The following is a 16,861-nucleotide window of genomic DNA, read 5'->3' as shown; positions in this document are numbered from 1 at the left end:
CATTTACTAAGAGTTAAAGATACAAGACAACTAAATTTTCATCATCGAATAAGGAAATCATCGAAAATTTGGCATTATTTTTCTCTAAATCCAAAAATTTCAAGGAAGCATAAAAATGAAATGATAAACTAATCCTAATTACTTAAAATCTAAATAAGCATGTAACTAAAATAAAATCCTAAGTTTTCACAGAATATCCATTCCCAGAAAAATAAATTCATTTCCCAAAACTTAAACTAAACATTATCCTTGATGTTGGAAAAAAATAAAGAAAAGGTAAAGAATACTTCCCTGGTGGTTGGATGAATTTGGAAAAGCTTTAATCTTCTTCCTCATCTTCATTATTAGAAATGCTTGTATGAGGCTTTTATTTTTTCTACAAAAACAAAGTAAATAGAGATTAAAGTAGAAATATAAATAAATAAAATAAAAATAACTAAAAAGAGAAAATATGAGTTTCGAAAGCTTAGGTTACCTATAAAAAGGCGTTTCTTTATAGTCACTAGCTTGACTTTGGTGAGGCCTTCATTCACCCTTTAAGGTTTGAGTTTGCACGAAAAAAGCTTGAAGTGTGAAAGTAGCTTCCTCTTAAAATGAAGGTGTAGTGGTTTTAACTCAAGATTTGTTGCTTGCTCAACCCAAGGTGGTGGAATAGACTGACTTTTACCCAACTTTTCGAATTGGGTTATTCTTGAACAATGCACTTTTGGTATAGCCTTCAAAACATATGTAACATTTGTGAGTTCTTCATTCTTATCCTTTGTTGTTGCATCTTAAACTAAACAATCTTCACGGAGTTTCTTTGGATTTTCCATATCAATAGCCTCCTTAGGTAACTTATCAATGATATCCAAAAAGGGAATAAGAGGTACATATGGCTTGACTTGTGGTGGTGTAGATACTTTCTCTTTTTACTTAACTTCTTCATCTTGAACTTGCTGACTAAGAGTGTTCTTTTGATATACTTTATCTCCATTATCTACCACATTCTTGCCATTTACTTCATCAAGATGCTTACCATATTCTTCTCTTCTATGATTAGGCTTAGTGTCATTTGGTAAAGTTTCTTGAGGCCTGTTATTGATGTCATTAATAAGTTGACTCAAATGTGTCTCAACATTTCTCATTAAAGCTTCATTACTTTGAATGACGACATCCATATTTGCCATGTATTGCATAAACATCTTTTCCAAAGTTGGCTTCTTCTCAAGTATAAGGGCTCTAACTTGTGATTGAAAACCATTATGGAAAATAGGCTATGATGAATATGTAAGACCCTAATCATTACTCCATAAAAAATTTGGGTGATTCCACCCTGAGTTGTAACTGTTAGAGTATGAATTATTTTGCTGCCCACTGAAGCTTCCATTAAATTACATTGATTCATAATAGGCTAGGTAGCAATCGCTTGAATGCCTATCTCCACAAAGCTTGCATGTTGCAAAACGACTCTAAAAAACATTAACACCCCAAATGTCAATTTTTTTGAGACAAAGTATCCACTTAGACGGTCAAAGCATTGATTGCATCTGATTCATAATCACCAGTAGCCCTTCTAGGCTTAAATTATTCAGATGGCCACTAATAGTTTAATAATTCATCACCTCAACCAAAAGTACCTGAAAATAAATTAAAAAAATTTGAATTAAGACTAAATTGTTTGGTATTAATATTAGCAAAAATTCTAGAAAACAATTCCTCGGTAATGGCTAATAATTCTATTTTATAGAATTATTTTACTCCAATTTTGTTAATAAATATTAGCTAAGTCCTTAATTTTTAATTATAATTTAGTTATTTTTAGTTTTTTTTATAATTAGTTTATTTTTAAGTGAGTTCCTTTAATTTTATGTTTGTTTCCTTTAATTTGGTTATCGTTTATTAGTTTTTATATTTTTGTAGGAATTACAGGAAGTGGGTTTAATTTTGGAAAGTAAGGTGTTGAAAGACTCGAAAGTCTGCTTGCATATTCTTCAGTGTTTTGATCATAACTCACATTACAGAACTCCAAATGATACGATTCTTAGACCATTGAAAAGCTAAGAGACAGAGTTACAACTTTCATTAGATCACTTTGCTCAATTCTGTGTTGAAGATAGAGAAAATCGTGTTGGAAGATGACTAGGCGCACCTTGGTGGGAATGGCAATGTTAAAGCTAACAATGATGTTTAAGCCTCATTACATTGTTAAGCCCAATAGTTAGAATTAGTAGGTTAATGTCATAGCCCAATTTTTGGGCCATGATTAGCGCAAGGGCCTAATGGGCCCAGTCAACTAAGCCCAAGCAAGTCTATTTATATAATCTTATACATAAATCCATATTTCTTTAAAATCCATAATTCGTAGTGTTCAAATGTAATTCCTTTGGAAACAATTCATAAAACCCAATCATGCATTCATAATGGCATCATCAACCATTATATACATATATAGATTAACAAATGAATCTTAATATTTCACATCAAGTATTCATATACACATAATTAGACCTTGACCGTCAGCGGAGTGACTCTGGGCACAGTTGCTAATATTTAATGTCACGGTAAACCTACAGAGCAATGGCTAGGGAGGAGCACCTCGTCCTAGGATCCAATCACCTTTAACTCAGGAAACCTAAAACATGAAGTTTAAAAACGTGAGTACAAACTCAGTGAGTGACATAGGAAGGGAACAAGCAACGTTAAGGAAAGTTTAGAAATCATGATGCACTTAAGTTCAAAAAAACAATGCAATTAAGTTTAACTCTTATTAAAACCCCTCATTCAAACCCTTGGTTGTTTAGCCACTTGATAACGAACGATCCATGAACCACAAAGAAGTTTAAAAGTGAAAACTTTAGTAGAATTCAAGCAAGTCAGGCATAATAGATTGACTCTCACTGCAGCGAAAAGGCATTCTCGCTGCAATGAAATTCTGGCTAGATAAAATCCAAAGGGCTTTCACTACCACCGGGAAAATCCACTCATGCCACATTGCACATTAAATTGAACACATTGACAGTACTCAAGTTTTCAACAGTCAATGCAATCACATATTAAATCCAAACATCTCTATATAGTAAATATATATATATATAAGCACATACACCACCATCTCACCCAGCTCATGTGCATCCCCCCACATCGTGCACATAGTCGGACACCCCGTCTTACCCAGCTCATGTGCATCCCCCCACATCGTGCGCATCCCCCCACATCGTGCACATAGCCAGACACCCTATCTCACCCAGCTCATGTGCATCCCCCCACATCGTGCATAGCTAATGCCATTGTGTGCATCCCCCCACATCGTGCACAGGGGCAATATCACCATCCATCTCCCTCACCACCGTCATCACCGGCAGGTGCACATTCACCCCATACATGCACGGTTGTATTTTGTCACATAATGTACCATTTATGACATAGTGTATATATATATATATATATATATATATCAATATTATACAGAAACACATGGATTCATCACACTATCCATATCATAAAATAAAAACATTTCATAAGGGCTTGTTCTTGTGCAAGTTTATGAAGAAAAACCAATAAAACATTTTAGGGGATTCAATCAAATATAAATGTGTATATCCCAAAACATTTTAATGTAAGTTCACTCACCTTACGATAGTGGGATATTACATCGCTATTGGTTCGGAGGTGTATCTAGCTATTCCTACTTGTCGGCTGCTCGTTATTTCCCCCGACACACCAACACAGTACTCTAACTTTACCTTTGCACTTCCTAGCAACCATACAAATGCAATAGCTTTAGTGTACATCATTTCCACTTCTCTTTTTCCTTTAATCATGAATCCTTATTCAACTAATTTACATCTTGACACATTTTTACCAAAGTTGCCTTTATCCCTTACTTGTGTAATTCTTTAGATTATAGATACCAGTAACTTATTTATAACTCTAACACATATATCAAGTTTGTCTAAGGATATTTATCAAGTTTAACCATCATTTCCACAACAATTATCTAACATATGGCAGCAACTACAAATTTACTTCCATCAAACACTTTCGACGTTTACATGTAACACTATTCTCATTTACATGTTGCCACCAAGCATAACATCAATATCCATTCTTACGCACCAACATCCATAACCTTTTAAGCTTTTCCTAACAACACATATATCCACACAATTCATTTCTTTTCTAAACTTCCAATTAATATAATTGTCTTCCAACCATACCCATGACACCACAATAATACCACATATGCACACAATCATTCTCACCATAGTAAACCAATCATAGGCTTCAAATTATAGCATGAAGCTTACCACTTGGTTTTAGCTTGGATTTCACCCAACAAAGTTCGTAATTTCCTCACACCCATGGCCACCATAGTTGCCACAAAATGATTCACTCATTATTTTTCCAAAGATTTAACCAATCATGAACTTAAAACACAAAAATCCTTACCTTAGCTTGCTTGAATTACAAAACCAAGCTTTTTCTTCCTTTCTCTCTTTTTCTTTCTTCTTCTCCTAGGGTTTAGATGTGCTGGAAATTGGGTTAAAAGCTCTAGGTTTAGTGCCCAAGAAGTTTGGAGAAGAAAGAAGTATAAAAAGAAAGGAAATGAGAAGAAAACAAGGAAAAGAAATTGAAAAGCTCCATTTTCATGGTGGTGAATGAGAAAATGGCGTTGGCAGTTTCAAGAAGAAGAAGGAAATATCTTGCTGGAGGCGACAAGGATGGTTTTGGCTGATAAAGATGAGAGTCAAAGCTTCCTTTGGAAGCTTTGACCAAACTTTGTGCAAAATTATCGTTTTGCCCTCCAGTTCCTTCTTTTTTTCATTTAGTCCTCCCAATACTCATTTAACTCCAAGTTCCTTCTATTATCTTCTTCTACACATGTACAAATGAAGTATAAAGTTTGTACTCCAACATGGTGTCCCCATAATATTTAAAATATTTATTTACCAGCGCTATCTTTACTTAATAAAGACAAGCGGCCCTATTAATGTCATTTTTTTTCAAAATTTTTTTCATTCTTCTTCTCCCCCACTTAGATTGACCATATACTCCTCCTTCATGGAAAATTTTGACAATGAATAACATATTAAAATTTTAATATTATTTTATTAATAAAATATTATTTAATTAAAAAAAATTTCTCTTGTCTCCTCTTGTCTCCTTGGTATCCAAAATGCCTTATTATGCCTCAATTCACTTTTGAATCACTTTTTATCTCGCAAATTCTTTCCCGATAAAAATATTATTATTTTATTACTATTTCCTCACTTGCATAATATTTTATCCCAAACTAATCCTTTTATCTTTCATCATTTTTAAACATTATAGTTAACCTCAATTGGCATCCGATAAGCTTTATTAGTCATCATATCAAAGTGCGAGGTATTACAGTTAACTTAGGGACTTGTAAGTTAAGATTGTTAATATAAATAGTATGTTTTATGAGAGATTAGGTGAGATAACTTTTGGAGATTTAAGAGGTTGAAAATTAAGGCAGAAAATTGGGAAACAAAGCTGCAATTAATCGTTTTGTTTTCTTCCTTAATTTTTATTTTTCTTGTTACTTTCAATGGTTGAATTTTATATAATGTTATCTGTTTTTGCAATTATGAGTAGTTAATTTTATTTTTCTAGGATTATAATTGAACTCACATGTAATCTAAATTTTTAATCTCTTTTTTACTTGTCTTTAATGGGGTTTGAATTGTTTATTTTAATTTGTTCTTAATGCTTTTAATTGTCTAATTACTAATTAAATTGATTAGGAACCTAAACAAACTTAGGAAAGGGAGTTTAGTGTAGACTAAAATTGGGATAGCATATGATCATATTAATTGATTTGCGTATAGGATAGAGATATACTTGTGAAACTTTGACCTTTATAGATTCGTAGATAGAAGTAGATGCGATATCCCTGATTATGGGTAATTTCGTCATTTCCTTAGTAAGCCCCTAAAAGTAAGTTTTAAACAATATTAAGGCCTAAGTAGGCCTAAGGCATAAATGAATGGTGAAAATATGGGTAAAATGACAAAGGAAATAAAATTGATGATGATTTCCATGGTAGGGTCAAAATGGTCATTTTTCACCTCGGGGTCAAATTTTTAAGTTTTCATGAACCCGAGCATTTCTAGACCATTATGGACCTTGTCTCAGTGTCAAAAGAGTAAAAAGATTGCATAAAGGATTGGAGAACAACTAACTTGTTGAGGGCATTTTGGTAATTTAAGTGGAGTGGATAAGCTTGAGCTATAAATATCTCTTTCTTCCAGCAGCTTTTTCATTCTCCAACAGCTTTTTTTCTTCTTCTTCCTCTCATCTTACGTTGCTTTCATCCTCCATGAAAGCTTGATATGAAAGCTCCATAACCTTCCTTAAAATAGCTCTAATTTTTAAGCTTTTGTGCACTTTTGCATAGAACCCTCGTACTCCTTCACTTTCTCACTTTAAAACCCTTGAAAAAAAATCTTATTTCCATACTTTCTCTCTCTAGCTAGGTGTTTTAGAGAAAGAAAGAGGGAGCTTCAATATTAGCTTGAAAGTTTTTGGAAAGAATTTCAATTATAAACTACCAAGGTGAGTAGTGAATTAGAATTGATTTTTAGTGTTGCAAATGATTAGTGTTTAGACTTGTGGGTGTTTTGGTAATTGAGGTTGTAAATTCACTTTGGAGTGATTAAGATAGTGAAAATGGATAGCCATTTAATGGCACTTGGAAACTAGTCGGTGATAGCTTGTAGAACTTGTAATTATGAGAATTGAGTTAGTTGTGATGTTAATTTGATGATAGGTCTCAATGAAGCCCCATCGTCCCATTTGGACCATTAGGGAAGTTAGAATCAATTAAAGGTTCAACAAAATATCGGTGAGTGAACTTGCATTTCAAAATCGCTTTGAGAGATATAATTGTATTTGTATGACACATTTGAATGATTTATTTCAACTTTTCTTTAAAAATGTGTGCTGGGAAACAAGCCCTTGATAAAATATTTTGATGTTGCGAAAATGTGAAATGTGAAAAAGGACGAACTTATGTGCTCATATACCATGATGATATATATATATATATATACGAATAATGATGTGTAATGATATTGACCCGGCTATGTGCGAGTGGGAGTGCGCATAAGCCGATGCTGACCCGACTATGTGCGAGTGGGAGTGCGCATAAGCCAATGCTAACCCGACTGTGTGCGAGTAGGAGTGCGCATAAGCTCATGATGACCCAACCATGTGCTAGTGGGAGTGCATATGAGCTTATGCTGATGGGAAGGTGTGCATGATGATTGATATATATATNCATGAATATGGCATATGGTTGTAATACATGTGAAAGTTTGACATGTTGAACTTTGGGAATTTATTTGTGTTTCATGTTGATTTTGTCATTTCAGCAGGATGGTTTTTTCTTGAGGGAATAGAGACTTTTTCTTAGTGCTCTGTTTCTCGCTGTAGCGAGAAACTCTCAAGTTTTGAGGGTTTTTACCAGACCTGGTTCTCGCTGCAGTGAGAAACCTTTTGTTTTAGCCAACTGAATCTCGCTGCAGCGAGAAACTTTTTGTCCATTATGCTATCTTGCTGGTTTTTGCCATATTTTTTCATTTCATTTACACCATAGTTGAACATGGACTCCCAACATTTAGGGGTTTATTTAATTAAGTTTAAAATGAGGAATTTTAGAGAGAAACCCTTGACCATTTAAGAAACCCTCGTTCAGTTGAAACTTGAGCCCAAACTTCGCTATAATGAGAATGCCTTTCCGCTATAGCGAGGACCCATCATTTACTTGACTTGAATTGCATGAATGCTATTAAAGTTTTCACTCTTCAAATCCTTTGTTGAGCATGGACCTTTTTCATCCAGTGATTTACTCATTTGGGGTTTACATGAGGGGTTTTGATAAGAACTAAACCAAAGTGCGTTGTTTTAAAGATAAATGCATCACGATTTCTTTAAATTTTTCTTATTGTTGCTTGTTCCCTTCCTTGTTCACTCACTGGTTTTATACTCACCGTTTTTAACTTCATATTTTCAAATCAAGAGGCAGTCGGTAACTAGGTCGAGGTGCCCTTGTAGATTCGTTTCCTTGGTAGGTATCTCGGCATTCAGTAGCCGTACATCACTCGAGTCTCTCCACTGGAAATCGAGTCTCCTTTTTTATATGTATAGATAAACCTGATGTAAATTATTAAGACATATGTTTTAGACAATACATGTATACTGGATTGGTAATGCCACTACAAGTTGGCAATGCTTAGTATTAATTTGATTCGAAGTTATGAAATGTGACTTAGCAACTTTTGATGGAATGATGAACAGGTCATATTAATAGGCTTGCTTGGGCTTAGTGGACTACGTCCATTGGGCCCATGCACCGGTCAGGGTCCGAAATTTGGGTCGTGACAATACCTATAGGTCATGTGTAGCTAGATTATAGCCTAAACTTAATGAGTTTATTTTAATATCAATTCATATAAGAATATAGTGTTTAGATTAAAATAAATATTTCTATAAGACAAGTCGAGAGACCCTTATAAATAATTGAAGACTCTAGGTTAACAATCCAACCCATTAAAATAAGTTAAGGAAGAGAGGTAATATTTAGATGAAATGTGAAGGATATTGTAATCCTAGACTTGTTTGATTTTCTTTTTATCCAATTATCTTTTTACTTTAATTTTTAATTAAATTAGTTTTAGTTCAGTAATTTTTAGTTTAATTAGAATTCAGATTTTAATTATTTGAATAAAATTAAATTGTTCTAATTTTAATACTTAGTAAAATTTTAGATCAATTCTCTATGGGATCGATACTTTGCTTGTTTATATACTATATATTCGATATGTATACTTGCATAGTAGAATTTTAATTGACAATGGTGCTAGAAACTTGTTGTCTAATTTTCTACCCATTCAAGTATACGTATGGAACAAATAATATAATGGCAAGTAGAGTGTTAATTCCATAGAGAATTGATCTAAAATTTTGTTAAATACTAAAATTATAATAATTTAGTCTTATCCAAATAGTCAAAATCAATTAATTAAACTAAAAATTAAATAAAATTAAATCACAATAAACTACACTAAAAAATCAAAGTAGTAATAAAATTGGATAAAATCAAGTCAAACAAGCCCATGATTAGAATATCTCCCATACTTTATCTAAATCGTACCTATATCTCTTAACTTATTCCAATGGGTTGAATTGCTAAACTAAAGTTCTCAATTATTTATAAGTTTCTCTCAAAACTATTATAAAAATATCCATTTTAATTAAAACACTATATCCTTATGTGAATTGAAATTAAAATAGACTCATTAAGTTCAGGTTTTAATATTGACTACATACGGCACATAGGTATATCTTTATCCTATACACAAATTAATTTATTCATCCAAGTAAATAAATATGATCATATGCTATTCCAATTTTTTGCCTACTTTAAACTCCCTCTCTCAAGTTATGTTTAGGTTTCTAAATTAATTTAATTGGTGATCAGTCAATTAAAAGAATTAAGAATAGATTGAAATAAACAATTCAATTCCATTGAAAATAAGCAAGAAAGAGATTAAAAATTTAAACTACATGTGAGTTCAATTGCAATCCTAGAGGAAAGAAATTAGCTGCTCATAATTGAAAATAAAGAACATAAAACAATAGAATTTAACCATCTTAAATAAAAGAAATAAGAAAACTAGAAATTGGTAATCTTTAATCTTCCATGGTTGATCTTGTTTTTTTCTTGAGTTTTTGATGACTAATCTCTTCCTAAAATAACCTAAAATTTATTCCTTTTGGCCTCCCCTTTAATTTGGCTTCATAAAGATGTATTTATAGGGCTCACAAACATAATTTCAATCCAATTCAGACTCCCATCTTCGGAAAGGCGTCTTTACAAACCTAGGGCACAGCGGCATTGGCTTTCTACAGCCATGACATTGACTTCTAGTGCATTTTGCTCCTTTTTTGGGGCAAAAGTGGGTAAAGTGCTAAATATAAAAGTTGTAGCTCTACATCTTAGCTTTCCAATAGTCTAAGAATCATATCATTTGAATTTTTGTAGTGGGAGATATACTTAAAAAACTAAAACATGTGTAGAGAAAGTTTGCAGCTAAAATGCACTCTCCTAATTCAATTAAAAGTCCTTTTCATAGCACACTTACAAAAGTACAATTTAATCAATAGCAACTTTTCTTAAGCAATTTAACATTTCACTTAGCTTAAAATAATCTAAATTCAATTGACCCAGCATAATTAACTATAATTAAATAAATAACTAAAAACACGTAAAATCTATGCTAAAACTCAATAGCCTAGCAACTTAATAGCTAAAATTAAGTTATGGATGCTTTATGACCGGAGCTCCATTTCAATGATGAGACTTGAGATGAATTGGTCTTCCTTGAAGATCTAAATCTGAGTGTTGTATCCTTCTTTTTATTGTTCAATGATGTTGATGCAGCTTTGTGGGTCGGATGCGATAATCGCTTAAATTGTTAACTATATCCTAATTACTAAATGTGAAGTAAGAGTTTAATTATGAGACTTTGACCTTTATAGATTCATAGATAGAAGAAGTAGACGCGATATCCCTAATCAAAGGTAATTTTGTCATTTCCTTAGTAAGCCCCTAAAAGTAAGTTTTAAATAATATTAAGGCCTAAGTAGGCCTAAGGCATAAATGAATGATGAAAATATGGGTAAAATGATGAAGGAAATAAAAATGATGATGATTTCCACAGTAGGGGCAAAATGGTCATTTTTCATCTCGGGTCAAAATTTTTAAGTTTTCGCCAACTCGAGCATTTCTAAACCATTATAGACTTTGTTTCAATGTTAAAAGAGTAAAACGATTGCATAAAGGATTGGAGGAGAACAAGCTAACTTGTTGAAGGCATTTTGGTAATTTAAGTGGAGTGGATAAGCTTGAGCTATAAATATCTCTTTCTTCCAGCAGCTTCTTCATTCTCCAATATTGTTTCTTCTTCTTCTTCCTCTCATCTCACGTTGCTTTCATCCTCCATGAAAGCTTGATATGAAAGCTCCATAACCTTCTTCAAAATAGCTTCAATTTTCAAGCTTTTGTGCACTTTTTCATAGAACCCTTGTACTTTTTCACTCTTACTTTAAAACCCTTGAAAAAAATCTTATTTCCATACTTTTTCTCACTCTTAGAGAGAGAAAGAGGCAGCTTCAATAAGAGCTTGAAAGTTTTTGGAAAGAATTTCAATTTCAATGCTACCAAGGTGAGTAGTAAATTAGAGTTGAATTTTAAGTGTTGAGAAGGGCTAGAGATTAGACTTGTTAATATTTTGTAGTTGAGGTTGTTCATTCATTTTAGAGTGATTAGAATAGTAAAAATAGATAGCCAATTAGATGGCAATTGGAAGCTAATTAAGAGATAGCTTTTAGAATTTATAAGTATTGGAATTGATTTAATTGTGATGCTAATGTGATGATTAGGTTCCAACGAAGCCCCATCGTCCCATTTGGACCATTAGGGAAGCTAGAGTCGACTAAAGATTCAACAAAATACCGGTGAGTGAACTTGCATTTCAAAATTTGTTTTGGGAATGTGAATGTATTTGCACAAAACCTTTGAATGATTTTATCTAATTTTTTTTTTAAAAAGGGTGCCTTGGGAACAAGCCCTTGATAAATTGTCTCTATGTTGTGACTTGTGGCTGTTATGGATTCATGCACTATTACATTGTGTTGATATATATGTATATGTTGTGCATGGATGGTTGATATTGTGTGATAATTATAACCGTGCGTGTGAACGATGTGGGGGGATGCACATGCTGGTGATGACTGTGGTGAGGGAGATGGATGATGATAGTGCCTGTGTGCAAGATGTGGGGGGATGTACACGATGGCACTAACTGTGCACGATGTGGGGGGATGCGCACGATGACTCTGGCTATGTGCACAATGTGGGGGGATGCACATGAGTTGGGTGAGATGATGGTGGTATTGGTGTTTATTTATGTATATAAGTATATATATGCTTGTGAAATAAAAGTTCATGAATATGGTATATGGTTGTAATGCATGTGAAATTTGGTATGATGAATCTTGAGAATTTCCCATTTTCTTGCAAATTGATTTTTATTGTAACACCAAATGGATTTTTAGTGCAAAGGAGATCCTTTTTACACTTAGGTGCCCTGCTTCTCACTGTAGCAAGAAACATTCTGTTTTGGTAGCCAACAACTCGCTGCAGCAAGAATAAATCTCGTTGCAGCGAGAAACTGTCAGGTTCTAATGTAGTTCTTTCACTTCAATGAAGATTTTGACCATTTTCCCTTCCAAACTGGGAAAAGTGGTAAACATCAAAGTTGTATCCCTGTCTCTCAGATTTCTAATAGTCCAAAATTAAGTCAATTGGACTTCTGTAGCGAGAGATATGATAGAAAAACTGAAATATATGCAAACTAACACTATTTCTCGCTGCAACGAGAAACTTTTTGTCCATTTTGCTATCTTGCTGGTTTTGCCATATTTTCCCATTTCAATTGCACCATAGCTGATCATGGACTCCCAACATTTAGGGGTTTATTTAATAAAGTTTAAAATGAGAAATTTTAGAGAGAAACCCTCGGCTAGTTGAGAAACCCTCGTTTAGCTAATAACTTGAGCCCAAACTTCGCTGCAACGAAAATTCAGCTGCAGCGAGAATGCCTTTCTGCTGCAGTGAGGACCCGTCATTTCATTTGACTTGCTTGTGTATCACTGAAGCTTTCATTCTTCAATTTCTTTGTTATGTGTGGATTCATCGTTATCAAGTGATTAACAATTTAAGGGTTTAATGAGGGGTTTTAATGAGGATGAAACTAAATTGCATTGTTTTGAAACAAGTGCATCATGATTTTCAAATTTTTCTTATTGATTGCTTGCTCCCTTCCTTGTTCATTCACTGGGTTTGTACTCACCGTTTTCAACTTCATGTTTTCAGATCAAGAGGTAGCCGGTAACTAGGTCGAGGTGTCCTCATAGACTTGTATCCATCTGTTGGTAGGTATCAATGGCATTCAGTAGCTGCACCTTTGCTATGGTTTCTCCGCTGGAAGTCTAGAGTCTTTTTTGTTGAACACATGTGCCCTGATGTAAATTGTTAAGACATGTATATATATATCTTAAGCGAATAGATGTTTATATTGATTAATAATGGCACGGATGACATTATTTTGAATCATATAAATGTGAATATATAGTCAATAGAAAAGTATTGACATACTCATTAGTGAAAATTACGAAATACGATTGTAAGAACGAATAATGAAATAGATGAATAGAGTCATGTGAATAGGCTTGCTTGGGCTTAGTGGGCTATGTCCTTTGGGCCCATGTGCAAGTCATGGCCCAAAATTTGGGTTGTGACATTAATAATAGTGAGGCATGCTTTAATCGTCTAATGCATCTAGTGATAGATATGTTGCCATTGGATGAATCATTACTGGAAAACTTCTATAGAATGAAGACACACTTAAAAGAACTTGGGCCCGACTATTAGAAAATTCATGCATATAAGAATAATTGCATGTTGTTTTATAAAAAATATTCCACGTTGTTTTATTGTCCATGTTGTGGTCATCTTCATATAAACCGAATAAATCAAGGAGAGGAAAAGAGAAAAAAAAGTTCCTTATAAGATTTTGTGGTACTTTCTATTAACACCAAGATTTCTCAAAGGCTATATATGTTAGGCAAAACTGCAGAACACATGACACGGCATGCCAAAAGCCAATTTAATGATGGAGTACTTAGGCATCTTGTTGATGGCCACATTTTAATCATGACCATTGGTCCTTGCCTTTAAGTCTCGCAGCATTAGAATCAATTTATATTTAGATGGTTTCAAACCATTCAGGTTGACAGCTAAACCATATTCTATTTGGCTGGTAATGCTCATCATCTATAACTTACCTCCATGGATGTGCATGAAACAATTGTACATCTTTCTTAGTATGGTCATCCTGGGGAAGACAAGTCTTTGATAGAACAGTGATGTGTTGCTTCGACTTCTGATAGATGAGTTAAAAGTTCTATAGGACAAAGGGGTGGTCATGTACGATCCTTTACTCAACAAAATTTTATTCAACGAGTAACACTTTTATGGACCATTAATGACATCCCTGCATATGGTATGTTATTTAGGTGGAGCATTCATGAACGTTTATCATGTCCATATTACATGGAGTATGGAAAAGGTTTTATCTTGGAGTATGGGAGTAAGTCTTGTTTTTTTTATTGTCATCGGTAATTCATGCCAATGGATCATCTTTTTCATTACCAAAAGGATAAATTTAAGAAATGTGTTGAATGGGACCCCCTAATTCCTCGGTTATTCGATGTTGAGATCTTGAAATGTTGGAGTCAATTTCAAATATCACGTGTGGGACAAAAGTGGGCGACCAGAAGTTATTGAGTTTTGGTTGAACCTATAATTGGGCTAAGAAAAACATATTTTGGGAGCTACCGTTTTGGTAGATGAATCTCATTTGTTACAACTTGGATGTGATGCATGTTGAGCATAACGTATTTGACAATATATTCAACATGATGATGGGTGTTCTGAGAAAGATGAAAGATAATATCAGGGTTTGTCGTGATTTAGAGGTGTGTTGTGAGTGATCAGAATTGCACTTAATTGCAAATAATGGTCAACTTTTTAAACCAAAAACCTCATACACTCTGTCTATGGAGCAACGGAAAGCTGTGTGGTTGGGTGAAATAGTTATGGTTACCAAAAGGTTTGGCCTCTAACATAGCAAAGTGTGTGAATGAGCAAGAATGCAAAATTTATGAAATGAAAAGTCATGATTGTCATATTTTTATGTAACATTTGCTTCCAATTGCCTTGCGTGATATGGTTCCTCACGCTATTTGAAATGCAATTGTTGAGATCTCACATTTCTTTCATGATTTATGTGCAGCCGAACTATGTGCTGATCATATCAATGCATGGGAAGGAAAAATCATGGAAACCATATGAAAATTTGAAAAGATTTTTCCTCAGGGGTTTTTTAACTCAATGGAGTATTTGCCTATCCACTTGCCATATGAAGCTAAGGTTAGAGGACTAGTCCATTATTAATGGAAGTATTCATTTGACAAGTACTGCAAGCCACACATGTAATTAACATTTAAATTAATTTGACAATTAGAATATGAAAACGAACTTTGATCTTTAGGTTTTCACATCATCTGAAAAAAATGTGAAAAATCAAGCATCTGTGGAAGGATCCATTTATGAAGCAAATACCATCGACAAAATATCATTGTTTTGTTTGATGTACTTCGAACCTATAATCCCAACGAGAGTGAACTGGGTCCCACGAAATGACGACAAGATAAAGGTTGATGCAACTGGTTGTTTATCTATTTTCACCTATCTTGATCGACCTTTAAGAGAATTTGAGAAATGTTGATACGTAGAGGAGGATGATTTCTATGTTGCTGAACTATATGTACTAATGAATTTTAAGGGGATATTATTGTACATTGAGCACGTATAAGTCTAACCAATAATTTAGAAAATGGTGATTGAAGAATGGTATTAATTTGTGATTTATGTTCCTTCTATCTCTAGTATGTTTGACGATATGGTTAAAAAAGAATAGCATGGTATTTTCAAGAAGGATTTGAAAAAAATCTGTGACGCATTATTTTGTAATTGCTTTAAACAATAGGTAAGTTATATTTAATTATTCAATTTAATTTTGTTAATTTAATACTTCAAAAAATTAAAAGCCATGTAACTTTTTAATAAGTCAACCAACATGCGAGTTAGATTGAGTCTCGTGTTGTCGACATGTCTCACAGTCCTAGTAGTATGGCAAGGTGTTTCAAATGTTATTACGTCAATGGATACAAGTTTCACACATTGGGTTATGGTCACAATCAAAAGACGATGAATGGTGGGGTTTGGATCAAGAGAAGTTGTTATAATGATCACGATCGTGACTTTTATAGATTGGTGGTCGATATCGTTGAGTTAGAATACTTTGGTGTCAACAATTGAGTCAAGTTGTTCAATTGCCATTGGTTTGATATTGACAAAGGTCTTTGAGTAGATCCTGTTCATGGGTTGGTCGAAATTAGACTTAACTCAATTTTTGATAGTAATGAGCCTATTATTTTAGCCAAATAAGCAACTTAAGTGTACAACACTCCATATCTATAAAAAAAAAAAAAAAGAGATTGATGGTTTGGTGGGCAATATTCAAAATGAAGGCTTGAAGTCGATTTCTTAATACAGATAATGAGCAAAGTGATGAGAAAAAGATGGACCTTAACAAAAGGGTGTATCAAAAAGATGAAGTTTCCTTCAATTCATGATTTGATCATATTTTGATTGATCTTGACAATAATATAATTCTTGTTAGTGGTGAATATGAAGAGGTTAAATACGTTTGTGGATGTTCAACATAATGAAGAAGATGATGAAGTTGAAGGAGAATTCGACGAATCAAAGGAAGAATCGGACAACAAAGATGAAAACGATATTGATGATGATGAAGATGAAAAGAAAGAAAATGAGTTTGCTTATTCGAATGATGATTGATGGATGTTTTTTTTTTTTTGTAAAAAAAATATACAAATGTATTTGTTGCACTTTGACATTAAAACTTTATAATGTCATTCATTATAAGTATCATGTCATATATTTATTTATTCACAGCTAAATTAACGTTTATATACATACTATTTTTTAATAGTTACTAACAATTGAACATTTTTCTTCTTATTGGCTAGACATGGTTAAGCCAAAGACGAAGGCAAGCCCTCCATGATAGGCTAGTGGCTTTGGCCTTTTGTTTTCCTGACCTCATGTGCTGCATCTTCCCTCTAAACCGTGGACTCCCAC

This window comes from Theobroma cacao, chromosome 3 (genome assembly GCF_000208745.1).
Source record: "Theobroma cacao cultivar B97-61/B2 chromosome 3, Criollo_cocoa_genome_V2, whole genome shotgun sequence".
NCBI classification, from domain to species: domain Eukaryota; kingdom Viridiplantae; phylum Streptophyta; class Magnoliopsida; order Malvales; family Malvaceae; genus Theobroma; species Theobroma cacao.
The sequence above is the reverse complement of the archived record's forward strand: the minus strand, read 5'-3'. Positions refer to the sequence as shown.